Below are 21,377 nucleotides of genomic sequence, written 5' to 3'. Positions count from 1 at the left end.
TTACTGTATTATCTTAAAGGTGACCTTCTGTTTCAGGTTCTAATATTTGGTCTGGTTAAGGTTCAACATACAGGGATGCCCAGGTGGCTCAGTGGTTGAGCATCTGCCTTTGGCCCAGGGCAAGATCCTGGAGTCCTGGGATCGAGTCCCACATTGGGCTCCCTGCATGAAGTCTGCTTCTCCTCTGCCTCTTTCTCTGTGTCTCTCATTAATAAATAAATAAAATCTTTTAAAAGAAAAAGGTTCAACATACAGAGAGAGTAGGTGAGCAAGACCCTCTCATTGACACAAATGCCAATGGCCCAAGTGAAAAGGACACACACATTAGGCTCCTCTTGGCTTTGGCTCCCATGCCTGCAATGTAGCTGGCCTACCAGTGTGACAAAGAGGCTGGCCTGAGGGTAAGGCTGTGGACATAACCTTCCTCCACCTGTCTGTGGCATCCTCTCTGCCTACACTCACCTCACTTCTCTTACTCTCACTCCCTCCTCCTTGGAATCTGGGCTTCACAGCCCAGGCTACATCCTGTGAGGTTCTTCTCTGCTCCTTCTCTACCTAGTACAGAGCCAATCTTGGCTCTGTGTGCAGCTCCATTCTTGGTGAGGGAGGCCTCCTTCCAGCCAGGCAGAGTCCTACTGGACACACCAATGTCCTTCCACCACTACTAGAGGAGAGGACTTTCAACCGCCTATCTTTCACTATGCTCCATGGAAGGCTGTTCTGCCCCTGAGTGACTCCTGACCATCTGGGGTGGGGTGCTGAGGCCCCTTCAGTTCTCTACAACAGGGAGCACTCCTTGGTGGGTTCCCCAAGGAGCCCAGAGCTCTTGAAAGCCAGCCAACTGGAATAAGATTTTAAGTAGAGTGAGGCATGGAAGCATTAAAAGTGATTTTTGTTCCTTTGGGGAGGTAGATGCCACTTCAGAGGACTGGAGTTGAAAACTCTGCTCTAAGATCCTGAAGTTGAAATCCTACTTCTGACATGAGTCTGACCTGGACATGTCTAAAGTCAAAGATGGGGATGCCTGGGTGGGTCAGCGTTTGAGTGCCTGTCTTCAGCTCAGTGCATGAGCTCAGGTCCCGGATCGAGTCCTACATTGGGCCCCATGGGGAGTCTGCTTCTCCCTCTGCATGTGTCTCTTTAAAAATAAAGTCAAAACTGGATATTGCAGGTGCCTGGATGGCTTAGTCCGTTAAGTGTCTGCCTTTGGCTCAGGTCATGATCCCAGGTCCTGGGATGGAGCTCTGCATTGGGCTCCTTGCTCAGTGGCAGTCTGCCTCTCCCTCTGTCTGCCCCCCTCGTACTCATGCTCTCTCTCTCTCTCTCTCTCTCTCTCAAATAAATAAATAAAATATTTTCTTAAGAAAAGTTGGACATTCCCTCCCACAGTAGATGGGAAGATGTATAAAACAAAATATGTCAATGCAAAAGGAAAACCCATTTTCCTGAAAGATTTAATATATATTGTTTAAATGATGGCCAAAAGGTAATACCAGGATCCCAGGACATTAGAAAGAGAGTCTCAAGAGCCAAACATCTACAAGAGCCAGAGATCACAGTATCTCTTTGAACTATACCACACAAGAGGGTTTGATAAGCCAGGCTGGGTAGCCTTGGGCTGTGGCCATGGGACAATGCTAGTGCCCTGGTGATGGGTGGTGAGTTAAGCCAAACCTTTTATTCTAGAAAACCTTGTTGTCACTCTGTTTCCCTCTTCTCATTCTGAGAAAGAATTCTCTGACAACCATTCTGGCAACCATATTAGTTTCATGGGGTGAGTGTGACAAATGATCACACACTGGGTGGCTTAAAACAACACACATTTATCTTCTCATAGTTTTGAATGTCAGAGGCCAAAATCAAGGTGTCGGGAGGGCCATGCTCCCTCTGAAAGCTACGAAGGAGAATCCTTCTTTCTTCTTCCAGCTTCTGGTAGTTCTAGGCCTTCTGTGGCTTAGAGCAGCATGTGCATATTTGCTTCCAACCTCACTTAGTCTTCTCTGTGCATTTTCCTCTTGTCTTTCCTCTTGACAAAATGAGGATGCTTGTCACTGGGTTTGGGGCCCATCCTAATCCAGGATGATTTTATCTGGAGATCCTCAACTTGATTATATCTGCAAAGACCCTTTTTTCCCAAATAAGACCACATTCATAGTATATGATGGACATATCTTTTGGGGGTATTTAACCCACTCAGCAACCTTTGAGGAAATGTCCCCTAAGATAGCATTGGAGCTAGAACCTGAGGCCTGCTCTGGAAGATGGTGCAGCTCACAAATTGACTCTGGGTCTATTGTGGTCAAGAGTCTAGGTGGTCTAGGTGGTCACTGGCCCCCTTCCTCACAACAATCTGGCCACGCTGGCCCTGTGTCAGGTCCTCAAATTCACCAAACCTCTTCCTACCTATGGGTCTCTGCACTTTTTGCAAGGAAAGTGCTTGACTACATCACGTCTAATGATTACCTCTTTGCAGAGAGACCTTCTCTGTTCACTTTGATTTTTTTAAAGATTTTATTTATTTATTTGACACAGAGAAAGAGCACAAACAGGCAGAGTGGGAGGGAGAAGCAGGCTCCCCGCTGAGCAGAGAGCCAGACGCAGGGTTCCATCCCAGGACCCTGGGATCAGGACCTAAGCAGAAGGCAGCCGCTTAACCAACTGAGCCACCCAGCCGCCCCCACTCTCTTATTTTTTATTTTTATTTTTATTTTTATTTTTATTTTACAAATAACTTCAAATTCTTTCATTCTTCCTGTTTTTTTTTAAGATTTTTAAAATTTATTTATTCATGAGAGACAGAAAGAGAGAGAGAGAGAGAGAAAGGCAAAGACACAGGCAGAGGGAGAAGCAGGCTCCATGCAGGGAGCCTGATGTGGGACTTGATCCCAGGTCTCTAGGATCACACCCCAGGCAGAAGGCAGGCACTTAAACTGCTGAGCCACCTGGGCTGCCAGCCACTCTCTTATTTTTTAATCCCAACTGCTGTTTTGTTTCCATTAAGAGCACTGACCACAATTTTCAATTACTTACTTGATTATTTTCTCTCTTTCCCACTAAATTGAAGTGACAAGAGGAAAAGAAACAAGTCTACCCTGTTTACCCATCATACCCAGCCCCAGACACAGTGTCAGAGGTTCCAAGATTAACAGCTGACAGATAAGGATGAAAGGCATTACATGAATGAGCACATGACATCATTCCCCTCCTGGTCTGCCCTTCTTCCATCTTTTCTTGGACTTGACTTTCACAGGTGATTATCCAAAAGTTGGTTTTTATTCTTCCCTAATCCCTTTTAGGATGATAACTGATGGACGTCCTCGTGCTTCTGCTTCTCTAGTTTACACCGGTATCGCTCTGAATTCTGTTGGAGTTGTGACCAACTGAGCAATTGTTTTGTCTCATCGAGCACATTGGCTGTAGTGTTTTGCGGTCATGACAATTTGCCCCAAAGAAGGGCATGAGGAATAAGGGAGAGGAGAGGCCGTAGCTGCAAGGGCAATTGCCAAGTCTTTGAGGTACAGAGGTAAAGAGAGGTGAGCCGCCAGCCAGCTCCCATGTACACATAGGTTTCTGGATTTTTCCTGCTAAAATGACAGCACTCTAGGCAGCCTTAGGCTATAATACATTCCCACACTTTTGTGGAGATTCCTTTATCAAAGCTTTCCTCTTCATTTTCTTTATAGAAATGATATATTCTCATTGCAAAAATTCAATCATTATAAAAATGTATAAGGATGAGAATTTAAAAAAAAGTCACCCAAATCCAACCACTGTGTTCATATAATGAACATCAGATAAGCATAATTCTAGACAGCTCTCTGCACGTATTTACATGAGGAAGGATCTATGGTTAGGTAAATAGTCTGAGAAATAGTTTTCATAACAATGAGAGGATACTTTACATAATATAATACTTTTGGTAAGAAGAGTTTAAATTTAATTTTTACATGAGTTAGAAGGAAAAGAAGCTGATTTGAAACAGAAACATTTGCTGAATTTCAGTTATTATTTTAACAGAAGAAAGAGTTAGATTCTAGAAGGCTTTTCTAAAAGGAAGGGAAAATTATTTAAAGGGGCATTAAGGGTACTTGGGTGGCACAGCTGAGTTAAGTGTGGGACTCTCGATTTTGGCTCAGGTCATGATTTCAGGGTTGTGAGATGGAGCCCCGAGTCCAGCTCTGTGCTGATTATGGAGCCTGCTTGAGATTCTCGCTCTGTCTTCCTCTGCCCCTCTCCCCGACTGGTGATCTCTCGCTCCTTCAAAATATAAATAAATAAAATAAAGTGTCATTAAGAACTATTGCAGCTATTTACCATTCAATCTATATTTAAATGAATCCATGCTTTCTACCAGAATGTTTCCATTCTGGATGTCTTTATGTGGATATATCAGGGGCTATATTCCTTAAAACTTATAAGATTGTTTGTTTTATTTTTTCACACACAATTAGCATTAATCATCCCTTAAATTGTTCTAAATTACACAGGTCAAGAAGCCATCTCTTTCCCAGACATCTCCTCTTGAAATTCTTCTTCCTCATCCCCCAATCTGTATAAATTGCTCTCTATACATCCATCAAACTCTTACTTTGAAAGCTTTCCTTTTTTACTTTCCAATTTTGGATTCACTGTTTTAAAAGATACCATGTTTTCCTGTTTCTTAATTATTTTCTTATTTTGCTAGAGCATATTTTCAACCAACTCCCCAGTCATGACTGAGGGAAGAAAAGCTTTTTGAGTCACTTTATACCTGAAAGAGCTTTTTTTGTGTTTTGTCCATTGTTCTGGATTCTCAGTAGGATGTTTTATCTAAAGACACTACCTAGAGGCACATTGTCTTTGGGATATTCTTTTGCATTATTATTTGGAAATTAACTCACTGGTTTTCTTTATTTCCATTTCTTTATTTCATGCAGTTTGGTGAATTTTAACTATTATATACATTCATATGACACTACCCAAAGCAAGATATAGAATATGTATATCCGTCACCCTCAAAGTTCCTGGGTCAATCCCTGCCTATACTCGCTAGAAGCAGCCACTTTTTGATTTCTAACACTACAGATGAGTTTTGCCTATTATAGTACTTCATTTTAATGGAACCACACAGGATGCGCTCCTATACCTAGCTCCTTTTGCACAGCATATTTTCGAGATTCCTTCATGTTATTGTGTATTTCAGTAGTATATTTTATTGTTGAGCGATATTTTTTTAAACTTTATTATTTATTTATTTATTTATTTATTTATTTATTTATTTATTTAGAGGGTAGCTTGGGGAGGGGTAGTGGAAGGGAGCTGTTCTTATGACCTTGAGACCATGACCTGAGCCAAAATCAAGAGTCAGACACATAACCGACTGTGCCTCCCCGGCGCTCCTATTGAGTAATACGGCATTGTATGAATATATCTCAACCTGTTTATTCAGTTTCTTACAGATAGACATTTGGGTTGTTTCCAGTTCTGGAATCTTGTGAATTAAAATAATATTCCATTATTTTATTATTCAGCTGAAAAAAATACTCTTGCCATTTATAAGAATGTAGACAGAACTTGAGGGTATTAGGGTAGGTGAAGTAAGTCAGATAGAGAAAGACATGTACTATGTGACCACATTTATATGTAGACTCTAACAACAAAAAAAGAAAGAAAGAAAGAAAAACCTGAACTCATACATAGAGCAGATTAGTGGTTGCGGGGGGTAGGAGTGGGAATGGGTTGGGTAAATGGGTGAAGGTGGTCAAAAGGCACAAACTTCCAGTTGTAAAAGAAGTTATGGGGATATAATTGCAGCATCGTGACCGTAGTTGATAATACTGTATTGTATGTTTGAAAGTTGCTAAAAGAATAGATCTTAAAAGTTCTTATCACAAGAAAAATATTATGCATGTCAATGGATGTGAACTCAACTTCTTGTGGTGATCATTTCATAATATATACAAATATCAAATCATTATGTTGTACACCTGAAACCAATATAAGGGTTTATGTCAATTATATTTCCATTTTCAAGTTTTCTCAAATATAGCAATTATGCATATGTTCATGTTTAGAAAATAAATTTAAAAATTTTTGATGTAAAACAACAGCAACAACAAAAACCTTGCTGGGAACATTCTTTTTTTTTTTTCAGTTGTGGAATTTATTTACTTACTTAAAAATATATATATGTATTTATTATTTATTTATTTATATACATTTTTTTTAATTGAAGTTCGATTTGCCAACATATAGTATGACACCCAGTACTCATCCCATTAAGTGCCCCTCTCAGGGAACATTTTGTGCACAGACTTTTTTTTTAATCTCTTTAAGCAAAGTTTTAGGAGTGAATTGCCCAGTCATAAGGTAGATGTAAAGATAATTTTATTAGAAATCCCAAACACTTTTGTAGTAGTATTATCACTTTACACTTCCACCAGCATTGTGGGAGATCTCCAGTATCTGCATCTCTTTGCTAACCTTGGATTGTCAGTGTTTTTAGTGTAGTCATTATAGTGGGTATGCAATCAAATCTACTGTGGTTTTAATTTGCATTTCTGTGGTAAAGAAAATTTTGAGCATCTTTTTTATGTGGTTAGCTTTGGCCCTTTAGATATCTTCTTTTGTGGTGTCTCTGTTTAAATTTTTGTCCATTTAAAACATCTTCTTTAACTTTTTTTCTTTTTTAGATATGAGATTTTTAAGATAAATATATTCAGATTACAAATCCTTTCCAGACATATATATTTGGAATATTTTCTTCCTGGGTTTCATTGCCTATTCAGTCATAATTAATGTTTTTTTAGCAAGTTTACTGCAGTATAATTGTCATACAATAAACTGTACATGTTTAAAGTCTGCATAAGATAAGTTTTGACAATTCATGCACCCATAAAACCATCGTTACAATGTAGATAATATGCCTGTTACCCCAAAAGTTTCTTCATGCCCTCTTGACATGCATCCCTTCAGGACTTACCTAGGTAACCCCATTCCTCAGTAAACTAGTGATCTACTTTCTGTTGTTATAGATTAGTTTGCATTTCCTGCAACTTTATATGAATAGAGCCACAACTCATGAAAACTTCTTGCCTGTTTATTTCATTCAAGTTAATTATTTTAAGATCCATTTGTGTTATTGTACATATCAGTGGCTCATTCTGTCTTATTGCTAAGCAGTATTCTATTATATGGATCTAGTGCATTTTGTTTACTGTCCACTTTTAGTGGACATTTGGCTTGTTTTCTGTTTGAGCTGTTTCAAATAAAGCTATTGTGTGCACTCATGAAAGTCTTTGTATGAGTATATACTCTATTTTCTTTAAGGGAACACATAGGAGTGGAATAAGAGTTCTAGCTCCTTCACAGTCTTGCCAATGCTTGGTATAGTCAGTCTTTAATTTCAGTCATTCTAGTAAGTATGTGGTGGTATATAATTATGTTTTAATTTGTGTTTCCCTAATGCCTAATGACATTGAGCATCTTTTCTTTCCTTCTTGACTTTTTCCCTCCCTCTTTCTCTCTCTCTTTCTTTTTTTGCACGTGGTTCTTCAATTGTCCCACTATCATTTGTTGAAAAAGTAAATTGCTTTTGCATTTTTGTGAAAACTCTTTTTGACATTCTTCTTTTGTCTGCTTCATTTGTCTATCATGACTCCATACCAAACTATCTTGATTGCTCTACATTATAAAATTGCTTTACATTATAAAAAACCTTAATATCAGATGATTTGTGTTCTCCAACTTTGTTCTTTTATAAGTTCTAGAGATGTTCTATGTTCTTCGTTTACATTTCCAAGTGAGTTTCATATTTGGCTTGTGATTTTCTACCAAATTCCTATTGGGATTTTGAGCGGGATTGCAGTACATATATAGGTTGATTTGGAGAGGGAACATCTTAAAAATATTGAGTATTCTGATCCATGAACATGGCATCTCTGTCCATGTGTCAAGAACTACTTTAATTCCACTGAATAATATTTTTTAGTGTTTCTGCAAGCCTATCTTTCACAATTTTTGTCACGTATGTCCATAAGAATTTTATCTGTTGATGTTGTTGTTAAATGAATGGTATTATTTTAATTAAAGTTTCTGATAATTCATTCGTAGGATATAGAAATACAATTGATTTCTGATATAGATCTTATATTCTGCAACCTTGCTGAAATTGTTTATTGATTCTAGTAGCTTTTATTATAGATTCCATAAGATTTTCTTTGTACTCCATGATGTCTTCTGCAAATAAGATAGCTTTATTTCTTTCTTTCCAATCTGGATGACTTTTACATCATTTTCTTCAATTTTTGAATCACTAGAACCTCCACTGTAATATTGAATAGAAGTGCTGAGAGTGGAATCTTTTTTTTTTTTGCTCATAATCTTTGAGGGAAAATATTGTTTTCAACATAAAGTGTGATATTAGATAGGTTTCTCTTAGTAAGGTCGGAGAAATTTCCTTTGGTTCCCACTTTGCTGAGAGTTTTAATCAGGAATGGATGTTGACTTTTGTGTAATGCTTTTTCTGTATCTATCAAGATGATAATTTTTTCTGTTTTATTCTTTTAACACAGTGCATTACATTAATGGATTTTCAAACATTAAACCAATCTTGCATTCCTGGAACAAAACTGACTAGATTATGATATATTATCATATTTATATATTCTTGGATTCAATTTGCTATTTTTTAAATGACTTTCTTCCATCTATGCTTATGATTGATGTTAGCCTGTAATTTTCTTTTTATGTGTTTGGTTTCGGTATTAGAGTAAGGCTGGACTTACAGAATGAGACATCTTCAATTTTTTGGAAGAGTTTGTGTTATTCCTCTGTTAAATGTTTGTATGAATTCATCATGAGGACTAGTGCCTAGAGATTTTGTGGGCACTAAATCTTGTATAAGACTGCTAAAAATAGACCTACTCCCCTCCCTTCCAATCTCATGGATAAAATGTTCAGTCTTTCAACATAAAACATGGTATTTGCTGCCGTTTTTTTTTTTTTCATAGATTCTTTCTATTGCAATTGAGAAAGTTTTATTAATTTTTTTTTTTTTTTTAGAGAGGGAGAAGGGGAGTGGAGAGGGAGGAAGAGATAGAATCTTAAGCAGGTTCCACGCCCAGTATGGAGCCCAATGTGGGGCTCAATCTCACAATTCTGAGATCATGAACTGATCTAAAGTCAAGAGTTGCACACTTAACTGACTTTGCCACCCAGGTACCCTGAGAAAGTTTTATTCTATAATTAGTATGCTGAAGTCTTTATCATGAAGGATGTTAGGTTTTGTCAGGTGCTTTTTCTCTGGATATTGAGATATCATGATTTTTCCTTTATTCTGTTCACTATATGAATTGTATTAATTGATTTATAAAACATTGAACTAACTTTGCTTTCCTGAGCTAGATAGACCTCAATTCTTCGTGGTATATTATACTCTTTATATTTCTAGGTTAGATTTCTGAGGTATGTTTAGAACTTTTGTATCCATGTTCCCTAAGAAAATTGATCTTCAATCTTTTTTATTGTAGTATTATTCTTTTGTTTTAGTGTCAGATTTATGTTATCCCATTTACATAAGTTGAGAAATGTTTCTTACTCCAGTATTTTCTGAATGAGTTTGTTTTAGGTAATTGGGTGGGGAGCTAACTGCCAGAATTTTAGTGTCTTTGTTCTGTAGCTTTTCAATTTCCTGAGGCAAAAACATGATTTTTTTTTAAGATCAGACATATAAATGACTAGTTTACATGCATTTTTCTATAGAGCATGACAAGAGCATTGACAATTACATGTTCAGAAAATTAATATCCCCATTTGCACATCCACACTCCTGTTTTACCTAGCATTTCTGAGTCCTTTGCTTCTCTGCACTTATAGAGGGAGAATAGCATCTTTACAGGTTTATCTTCCACGCACCTACTAGATGTAGGTTTATGTACTCTACTCCATCAGTAACTGGACAGTTACTTCTAATCAGTTTCTTTCTACTAAAAATTTGTTGGTGCTTCTTTCCTCAGATGACTCCTAACTCTAGTCTCTTATTCAATACCAACTCATACTTTTAAATTTATTTACTTTTATTTAAATATTGTCTTCGAAGGACAAGGAAACTTATATTTTCCTACAGTGGCTGCAACATTATCTCTCAGCCCACATACTCTTCTGCACGGTGATTTTGTCATTTCCTCATCAAGAGTTGGTACGTAGTTCTCTTCCCTTTAAATATGGCATGGTCTTATTCATTTGTAACCCAAAGAATTTGGCATAAAAGATTGAGTGTAAGTTACAAGGCTAGTTCACAAGAAGCAAGGCTGCTCTTGCTTTGGTTTTCTGGAGAACTCACTCTCTCGTTGCTCCCTCTCAGGACTCTCCCACTTAGAATCTATCCATCTGCACTGAGAAGCCCAAGCTTCATGGAGATGTCATGTCTATATGCTCTGGTCATTAGTTCCAGTTAGTCTAACATCCAGGTCGTCTCAGCCTCAATAGCAGACACATTAATGAGGAGGCCCTCAGATGGTACTAATCATTCAGCCATTTCATTATTAACCTGCCATTCAAGACTTCCTGGGTAGCCTCCAAATATTGGGCATCAGAAAAAGTCACTTCTGCTGCTTCATGTCTAAATTTCTGACTCACAGAATCCATGAGCAGAATAAAATTGTTGCCATTCAGTGCTATAATTTTTGTTGGTGGTTTGTAACACAGTGATTGACCACCAGAATGAAGGGGGAGAAAAGGTTACATGTATTTACTTTGTCCTTTTTATCCAAGAGTTTCAACAGTCTTTCTAGTCATGACAGATACCCCAAAGCAAGATATTTTGGAAAGAGGACACAGCCAACTTCAATGAAATGGGAAATAGATTGGGAGTCTCTGGTTTTATTTCTGATTTTAACTAACTTGTTGAAACTGAGCAAGTCAATTTTTCAACTTGGCTCAAAGTCTTCATGTAAAAGTTTAGATCACTGGTCATATGTTGCACATCTTTTGTTGGCCTCTCTAGGTGTACCTTCAGCCTCAGCACTCTGCTCTTTTTCCGATGAGGTTGACTTGAATAAATAATATATAATATCTTGGATTTCCTTCTTTTTAAAAAAGATTTTATTTATTCAGGAAAGACACACACACACACACACACAGAGAGAGAGAGAGAGAGAGAGAGAGGCAGAGACATAGGCAGAAGGAGAAGCAGACTCCCAGTGGGGAGCTCAATACGGGACTCGATCCCAGGACCCCAGGATCATGACCTAAGCCAAAGGCAGACACTCAACCACTGAGCTACCCAGGCATCCCAGTCCCTTCAAGTTCCCAATCAGGTTTGGCCTATGGAGAGTCCTGGCAGGAGAGTGGAGAAAGGAAAGAGAGTGAAGTTGGGTGTTTATTTTCTTAGCTCCCTCCCTGTACTAATATTAAGCTGGCCATGTCTGTCAGTTGAGTTCACAGCTCTTCCCAAGTTGGTACTCTCCATATAAGCCTTCTTTAACATGCAAGTCCCCTTATTCCTTCAGGCTTAGGGGGCATTAAATGCATTTTACTGTTACTAACTCCAAGGTACTGCATCATCCTTCATCATTTCCCTACATATTTCCCATTCCTTTGCAATTAGTGCCTTTTAAAAACTCTGCTGGAATTATCCTATTTTAGACATGCCATCTGTTTCTTGCAATGAACTTAACTGATACATTTCAAATGATCTTTGGTATTCCTACTATATATAACGTTTTATCATTCTATGAAGAGTCTTTCCCAGGCTTGGTTCTTCATCATTGCAGAACCATTTTAACAAGAGCTGCAATACTCCTGAACAGATATATGGAATATCTTTTCTACAAGCCAATGACTACACAGTCTGAAAGTACAATAGACATTCATTTTCTTCATTTATTTGATTTTTTTAAAAAAGGACTTAAAATTGACTTTTTTGTATGTTGCTCCAACTGAAGTTTAGTTTTTTGACAAAAAGAACATTCACATAACAAGCAAAGGTAAAATTGATTGTATTAATGTCTGTCATTGTCAAAGATAATGCCCTCTAAGTGATAGTGCAGTTGGAAGAGTGTGTTAACCATCTGTCTTTTTGCTGATATCCATACACAAAATGAAGCTTTGGTTGCTTTGAAATTGCAAGTGCTATTTGCAGTATATTTCAGCTCATGATTCCGAATGTGCATTCCTCTTAAAATTTTGATTAAGAAAGAGTGGCCATTTATACAAATATGTCAAAAATCAAGTGTAAGTTCCAAGAACCTTCAATTTTAGGATTCTCCTCGTGTTGGGATTATATTTTATTGGTAATTATTTGAAAAAAAGTTTGTCATATGTGAAAGCATAGAAATCATTTTTTTTGGTATATATACAGTTGTATGGTAAAATTTGATCCAAAATAAGAAATACATAAGAGAGAATATAGTCAATATCAAAGTAATGTTCTCTATCCTTGAGGTATCTGCTAATCTGTCCCCATGTTAAGGTACTACTTGTTCTCACTGAGATCAAATTATTAAGAGAGCAGGTGCTTTCATGTAATGTTTTATATAGCATGGAAATTTCTCTTGGAGTCAAAATATAAATTAATAAAATAATAATTAGGGTTCAAATTCTTAAAGATATTTTCTAGGCTGTGAAAAATCAAAATAAAATATAAAGAAGATTATTAAAAATTATAATCATAAGGCTTCATTTGGTACATATTTACATCAAAGATCTTATCCTATAAGCAGAGAGTGAATCCTATTAATCATGTTGTAGACCACAAAGAAAACCTTAGTAGCTTCTTCAAAGTCAAAAGTATAGAGGTGTCATTTGACCACAATACAATCAAATATTTTAACCATATGGAAATTTTTGAGGTTGTTCTCTTAAGCAAGTGATGATACAGTATAACAAAATGTCATCAAAAAATAATTCATACATTTTAATGATGATAAAATTATAATCAGAAATAACAAATTAAGTCTTAACACAAGAAACTAACAACCAGTTATATTTAAGGAAAGAAAAAAATAAATAATACATGATATTAATAAATTAGAAAATAGAAACAAAGAGTATGATCAGTAAGTATATACAGCAGTAGTGTATGCACTTTAAAGAGACTTGTTGATTATTAAACTAAAAGAAGATAAAGCAGTGATATACTATGATGGAGACTTTTTAAAAAAAGAAATAGATATATCATCATACACAGGGCTTTAAAAAGTTAATAGGAGTCTATTTCAAAGAAATATATAAAGCAAATTTGAAAATTTGGATTAAAGCGATAATGTTATGAAAATACAAATTACTAAAATTAATTTAGAAGTAGAAAATCAGTAGGGACTGAAAATTATGAAAGGATTCGCAAGTGTTGTCAATTCCAACCCATAAAAGTTTCAGGTACTCATACACAATGTATACACAAACATACACAAACACACACCCAGAGAGCTGGTAGTTACGCACAGAGATATTTCTGACAACATGTTGGAAAGTTAGCTTTCAGTTTTGTACTATATGAATATTTTTCATGTCTATGTTTTGCTATAAAAATAAACTTGGAAAATAGGAATTTGTTAAACTGGGGTTCTTTGGATCCCAGGAAATAATTAGATACATTTTTATGGGCTTATTATTCCTTTATGAAATTGATTTTAATGCATTTACTTAAATTTTTATTAAGTACAACTTTCATATGGTTTAAATTTTTTAACTGGGTATAAAAATAAATAATGAAAAAGTATTTACACATTTCTCCCCACTTTCACATCTATTCCCAAAGTTTCAAATGGTCATTTCAGAATTTGATTATGCTTATACAAGTCATTATAAATAGAAATTCTTTCTCTTCCCTTCCTTTTTTTTTTTTTTACACATATTATATACATTGTATTTTTACCTGCTTTCTTCACCACATTTCTCATGGAGATATTTCTACATAGTCCATAGAAAGAGTCCTTATATTTTTGATATAACTTCATATGCTAAGGTATGAAGATACGGTAATTTTAAGAGTAGCATCCAAATTAGAAACATACCTGATCATGTAAGTTTAGACTTGGCACAGGTACTTTCAGATCTAGGGAAACATATCCACTATGTGCCCTCCACTTTTTTTTTTTTCCACGGAGCAGTCAAATTGGTATGCTTAGGGACCTGACAAAGGGCCCTCTTCTTTATAGTGTGGCTAGGAGAACTGGTAAAGATTTTCCATAAAGAACGTAAAAACCATGGCAGATTCATACCAAAGAAATATCCACATGTTGAATAACCACATGTTGAAATCTGAACTAAAAAACAGAGTCCATGAAGCAGTCATAAAAACTGACTGTGTATTAGACCACAGATGAAATATCAATTAAGTCCTCAAAGTATAAAGTTACAGACAACACTCTTGTCATAATTCAACAAAACTAGAAATCAAATATTGAAATAGAAAAAAGTCAAAACAAATATTCCTGGAAAATTAAGAACATAATATTTAGAAATCAAAATAATACACCAGGAAATAAAAATACTTTTATTGAGAGTTCCCTTTGCTGTGGTTACATTTCTAAGAAAATATAAATTAATAAATTGGTTATAGAAGATATAGAAATAATCCTAAATAGACTAATTGCTACAGAAGAATTTCAAAATGTTGTTATTGAGCTATCTCTAAGTAAAAAGCATCAGGTTCAAATAGTTGCACAAGGGAATTCCACCAAACCATTAAGGAACTTATCATTTAAAGCCATATAAAATATTCTAATCCAGAGCATAAAAAAGAGAATTTCTACATTCTAAAGCATGTGTAAATACTGTTTTAAAAATACTATAAAGCTAAAAGTTACAAGTCCATCACAATTATACATATCAATTTAAAAATCTATAAGTAAATTATTAGCTAAGGAAATGTGTAGTGCATCAAAGGAATAAATAATAAAGCAAGACCAAGGGGATGTAATTTCAGAAATTCAAGAATTAATTAATATTAAATACCAGTGAGTAATCAAAAGGGAAAAAATACCTTTTTTTTGGCTGAATAGTATTCCAGTGTGTGCGTGGTACGTGTGTATGTGTGGTATGTGTGTATGTGTATGTGACATCTTCTTTATCTATTCAACTAACTTATATAACACAGTTTGTTAACTGTACTAGAATTTAAATATAAACAACAACAGGAGGTGCACCTGGGTGGTTCAGTGGTTGAGCGTCTGCCTTTGGCTCAGGTTGTGATCCTGGGGTCCTGGGATTGAGTTTTGCATCATGCTCCCCCCGGGGAGCCTGCTTCTCCCTCTGCCTAAATCTCTGCCTCTCTCTGTGTTTCTCATGAATAAATAGATAAAATTTTAAACATAATAATTATTAATAATAATATAAATATCCGTTGATTCCTCGGCACAATCCTATACCATAATATTATGAAATGTATCCCTTAACTAACCACTCTTCACCATCTCCAATGCTAACACTCTGTCTCTCTATCCTCAGTTGCTTGGTCTGTTGCTATAACCTCCTTCCTGGTTTTTGCATATCTTTTGCTTCTGGAATCTATTGTTAGGTGCCAGAGTATATTTTGTGATATATAAATAAGAAAACTCTGCTCCTTGATTTAAAAATTCCTTGATGGTTTTGCTTAATGCTCAGCATAAAATCGATGCCCCTGAGGGTGGCCTATAAGCCCTACATGATCTTGTTCCTGTCATTGTCTTGAGCTGCTTCCCTACAGCTCCCCCACGCTCCCTGCCATCATGGCAGCCCTGATCTTTCCAGAACAGTTCAAGCTTATTTCAGCTCTAGGGCTTTTATATTCATAAGGAGTCCTCCCTGGAATATTTTTTAACAGGTTCTACTCAGGTGTTGCTCTCTCATGAAATTTCCCTGCCTACCCCATTACAAGCTTTCTTCTCTTGCCCAGAGTCCCCCTTTCCACTATTACACTATTTCCTTGTAGTCCAATAACATCCATCTATCTGAATTTGTCCTAATTATTTGTTACGTGTCTTTGTCTTCAAGCAGAGTGGAAGCTCAGTTGAAACAGTGTCATTGTTTGGAGAACAATGGCATTCTACAAACGTCAGGGCTTAGAGCATGGGGTCATAAAGTCATCTGGGCTGCTTTTTTAATTGAAGCTCGCTTAGAACCCCTTCAGAAAGTTGATGTCTACGTGGGGCATGAGGCTTGCTGGGCAAGTAATGGAGAAATGTGAGTAACAAAATTGTCAGACAATAATCCTGATTTCAAAAACCACAGTCTTTAAAACCCAGTCTCCTAAAAAAATTATTAAAAAACAAACGCAAATTTTGGAGCATGATAATTAGTAAACATTTTTTAAGTTTTTGAATGATACAAAGACATTTCCATAGCAACAAAAGGTTTAATGAAGAAAAAAGAAAAACAAAATCCCTTTTTGTAGGTAACAAGTGTTTTGTGCTTGTATATAATTTTTCCTATTCATCGAACCATCCTTTTATTATTTGTGCATAAAAACTCACACTGTTTTCTTTCCCCGCTTACACTTTTTAAAATTTTTCTTATTTATTTCTTTTCTTTTTCCCTTTACACAAATTGATGAACAAATTGATGACTTCAGGAGAACTGAACTAAAGTGTTATGCATAGGTTTCATTCTGAACCATTACTATCAGATCTGAGAAATGATGGTGGTTTTGTGTGGGAAAACATTTCCGAAAATGTGGTGGATTTTTAATAAGCCAGATACAGGGCATGTGGATGAAGAACTTACACAAATTGGATGTACGTACGTGGGTACACATATGTGCATATATGTGTGGTGACCATGAAACAAAATCGCTTTTTCTTTCTCTTTCAAAGTTCCCAATTAACAACCCATGAAATTCCCCTGGGATATGTTAAATAATGACAACAATCACAATAACTACTCTTTATTGAACTAGTCTATCAGGATATGCACTCTTCTATCATTGCAACAATCCCATGAAGGAGGGAAGAAAGATGTTAAATGCTGAACCAAGGTTACCTAGCTCACATTACTGAACCGAGAAAGCAAAGGAACCCATGTGAGCCCCACTGCCACAGTAACTGCTCTGAGTTGAGAGATCTTAGCAAAGTAGCTACCAGAGTTGTAAATACAGAGGCTCTTGGAAATATCTCCTGCTCTTCAAAATGCTTTTCCTGCTCATTTGCTGATACTTTAAGTTTTTTTAAACTGGTTTTTATTTTTTAGAGCAGTTTTAGGGTCACAACAAAATTGAGTGGAAAATGCAGAGTTCCTATTTATCTCCTATTTCCACATGCTCAGCTTCCCCCACCGTCTACTACCCTCCAGAGAGGTACATTTTGTTGCAGCTGGCGAACCCACAGTGACACATCATAACCAACCAAAGTCCACAGTTAACATTTGGGATGCATATTCTGTGGGTTTGGGCAAGAGTTAAATGGCACAAGTATCCACCATTATTATATCACAGTGAGTAGTTTTGTTGCCATAAGAATCCTCCGTGCTCTGCCTTGTTCATCCCTTTCTTCCCTTTAACTTCTGGCAACCACTGTTCTTTTTACTGTCTCCATAGTTTTTGCCTTTTTCAGACTGTTGTGGGGACCGTGTGTAGCCTTTTCACACAATCTTCTTTCACATAGTAATATGCATTTAAAGTTCCATGATGTCTTTCCATGGCTTGATAACTCATTTCTTTTTAGTGTTGAATAGTATTCCATTGTCCTACTAAAGGATATCTTGGTTGCTTCCAAGTTTTGGCAACTATGAATAAAGTTGCTATAAACATCCACATGCAGGATTTTGTGTAGGCATGAGTTTTTCAAATTAGAAAATACCTCCTGCCCTTCAAAATACTTTTCCTACTCATTTTGCTGATGCTCAGAACTTTTCTAAGGGAGTGGTAGGAGTTTCAGTTTTGTAATAATTAATGAGACTTACAGTGCAAAGGCTTCTGGCAGAGGTAATGCTCTGGATTCATACTAACGTAGACATGACTACATCTGAAACTTTCCTGAAACTAGGCATTGGGAGCAGCTGTGGATCTAAAATAAGATTACAAGAGAAGTTTCCAGAAATCAAGAAAATGTAAAAAATGTGAAGGATGTGCATCAACTTGAATTACAAAATCCTATATGCCATTTGATTTGTTACTGTGTTTTTATCCCTCCTTTGACCAATCCTTGGGACTCTTGTTTCTAAATGTTTTCCTTAGCAAACTCTGTAATGACGATGAAGAAGATGATGATTTATTTTTTGCAAACTCTGTGATACTTAAACTTCACCTCTGGCTCTCACCCTCCTCCTGAACAGATGATGCATTGCAGTTCTGTCTTGTGTTGATGCAAAGGTAGAGAATGCTCACATCCACATTTCCTCATCTCAGGAAACATGAGCCCTTCTTTATATTTAAGGAGGACAGGTCAAGATGACTTGAAACTCTTTTATTTTAAAAATGTTAGTGTGATTTCTGTATAAGACAGTACAGTACCACAGTTGCAGCTCAGTAGTGCTCACAGAACATTATTTGCCACACTATTATTTCCTAATTGGGCATCCAATTTTTTGCTTTTTGGGGATTTTTTAGAAGGAAAACTTTTTTCATTATTTTTTTTTAAGATTTATTTATTTTTTGACAGAGAGGAGAGAGTGAGGGCAGGGGGAGGGGGAGGGGCGGGCAGAGGGAGAAAGAGAATCCTGAAGCAGACTCCTCGCTGAGTGCAGGGTCTGAAGGAGGGAGCCGTGCTTGATCCCAGGGCCTGAGATCATGGCCTGAGAAGAAATCAGGAGTTGGCTGCTTAACCAACTGAGCCACCCAGATGCCCTCAGGAAAATTTCTTTATAATGGTGAATTTGATAAAACACAGTTCTAGAGTAGGGGTCCTGTCACTGGACCACAGGTACATTAAGGGAGCAGGTCTGGAAAGACCTCACACTGGCACCAACACCAGGAATGGCCATGTACCTCCCTGAAGCTCAGCCCACTCACTAATTTGGTCATGAGCAATGCTGCTTTTAATTGTTCGGTTTGGGCCAACTTCAGAGTGAGATTCATGGTCCTCAACCCTGGTACTATTCTTAAATCAAGGTGAACTTCTCTCTTACAGCCCACTCTTGCCTCCTATATCCCTTCTAGCTCAGAATCAAGATAAGATTCTTTGTAATGACAGGATTTGGGGATTTTAGGCCTGACATTGTCTTCTTCACGTCTTTTGTCATATCCCACAGCTATTGCTTTCTAGCGTCTTTTTTCTATTTATTAGCTAACCTGTAATCAGCGTTTTGATAGTTTTCTTTCAATAGGCAAACAAGTTCTTTAATTAAAAAATATTTCTTTGTAAAGAAAGGAAATAAATTAAAAATAGCCCATTTTCCATATTGTGATTGGGAATAAGTTCCAGTGCTGTGCACCATGCAAGCTGCAAACTGTAGGCTGTGTCTATAGTTTTTTTGTTCCCTTCTCCTCCTAGTAGTCTTAGTTAGGATAATCTGGGATTTTATATCCAGATTGCCATAGTTAATAATCATTTTAATTTTATTTATTATTTTTTCAAAAAAATTGTGTTTTTCACTCTTACCAGGCTGCACAACCCAATTAAAGCTGTTAAGAAAAGAACATGCTTATCACTGGATCTTAGTCCAGATTGTGGTGGGAGAAACAAGAAATGCTTGTTAACTTCGGGGTGGGTTTTTTTTTTTTTATTGTTTTATAGCAACATGTTATTTTCTGATTAAAAATATTTATTTTTAAAGAAAGGAAATACATTAAATCATGGCTCTTATTTGTAAATTATCGGTTGGCTGAGTATAGAATTCTTACCTTTCAAAAGATACGCATACCTTTCCATCAAAATCTCATAGAAAAGTTCCATTTTCACTTAACATTCAGGGCAGTAAAGAAGAAATTTGGCTTTATCCTGAGATTTTTTTTCCCCTCTCCATAGATTTTCTTTTCCTGTTGAAAGGCAAGACTTTTGTTCTTTTTATTATTAACAACATCAGATATTTGACAGTCCATTTCCTGGCAAAGATTCAAATTTTTCTTCAACTTAGGCAACTTTGATTCAATTATTTCTTTGATTTTGCTTTTCTTTGTGCTCAATTTCACCCTCTTGTGTTATATCTATTATGCGTGTTGGATCTCCTGGATCATTTTTCGTAGTCTCTTGTCATTCTGCTCGTCATTATACTCTTATCTTTATCCCTTTCCTCTGAATTCCGGGACAATGTTTTTAGCTCAGTTTTTATCAGTTTCTCAGTTTCCTTCAGGATCAAGCTTGCTAGTGACTACCTCCAAACTGTTTTTAAAAATGTGCAGTTGGGTTTACTATTTGAAACAATATTTTCCTGATATTGAATATTCCTTTCCTAATATCTTCCTTCAATGTCATATGAAATATCATTGCACATACTAATTACTAACATTTATATTTATCCTAATTCTTTACCTCTATTTCCTTTCCTTTGAAACTGCTCAATCTTTTCACCTAGTGATTTTTATTTTATTATGTACAGGGCAGAAAGGAAACTTCACAGCCATGCTAAAAAATCTTCTTTGTGTTATGTACAACCTAAAAGTAGATTCCTTCTCTCACATCTCTTCTCTATCCTCAGGAAGGCATGCAGGTTAGATATAACTTCAGAGTGAGATCCATGGTCCTCAACCCTGGTACTATTCTTAAATCACGGTCAACTTCTCTCTTACACCCCACTCTTGCCTCCTATATCCCTTCTAGCTCAGAATACTGCTACCCTTGTACATGATAATATGTAAGCGCTGCCATTCCCATTCCTCATCTTGCCTACTCTCCAGAATTTCCGAAATACGAATAGTACCCTTTCTGGGATCCAGAGATCTCTGTGATGTTTTCTTGGTCACTTCAATGCACATGAGTTAAAGAGAAAAACACAATAAAGGTGATCAAATTATCATCCTAAATGGAAATTCCTAAGACTCCTTGTCCTATAATCAATTAGGTGTCTCAGAAAATCGTAAGCTCTCTGTAACCAAATAGCATCACACATGGGCCATTTTTCTGGGGTTCTCCACTGGGATTATTTGAGTTGCTCTGAATAAGCCTCTAAGATTATGTCTTATCACTCTCCTGGCCTCATCAAGTTTTATTTTTATGGCCGTCCATGTATGTTTGTCCATCAACTTCCTGCTCCCAATTTAATGACAACTACAATAAGAGCTATATTTTCTTGTTGACTTCCAAGCTGCTTGGAAAAGATGCTAATCAGCTTTCTTCATGGACCCTTGTTTTATAATTAGTCCAAGGTCATGTTCTATCATTGATGGAACCTCTTTAATGCTGTGATTATTCCCTGGTAGACTGTCCTGGGCACACCATAAGTCCCATTCGACATTCTTCTCTCCTGTTGAATTATCCTGTGAAGAGTATTTGGAAATCTCATCCTTAAACAGGAGCTACAGCTCTCTTCCCCAATCTTACCTAACT

Source organism: Vulpes lagopus, chromosome 13, assembly GCF_018345385.1.
Source record: "Vulpes lagopus strain Blue_001 chromosome 13, ASM1834538v1, whole genome shotgun sequence".
Taxonomy (NCBI): Eukaryota; Metazoa; Chordata; class Mammalia; order Carnivora; family Canidae; genus Vulpes; species Vulpes lagopus.
The sequence above is the reverse complement of the archived record's forward strand: the minus strand, read 5'-3'. Positions refer to the sequence as shown.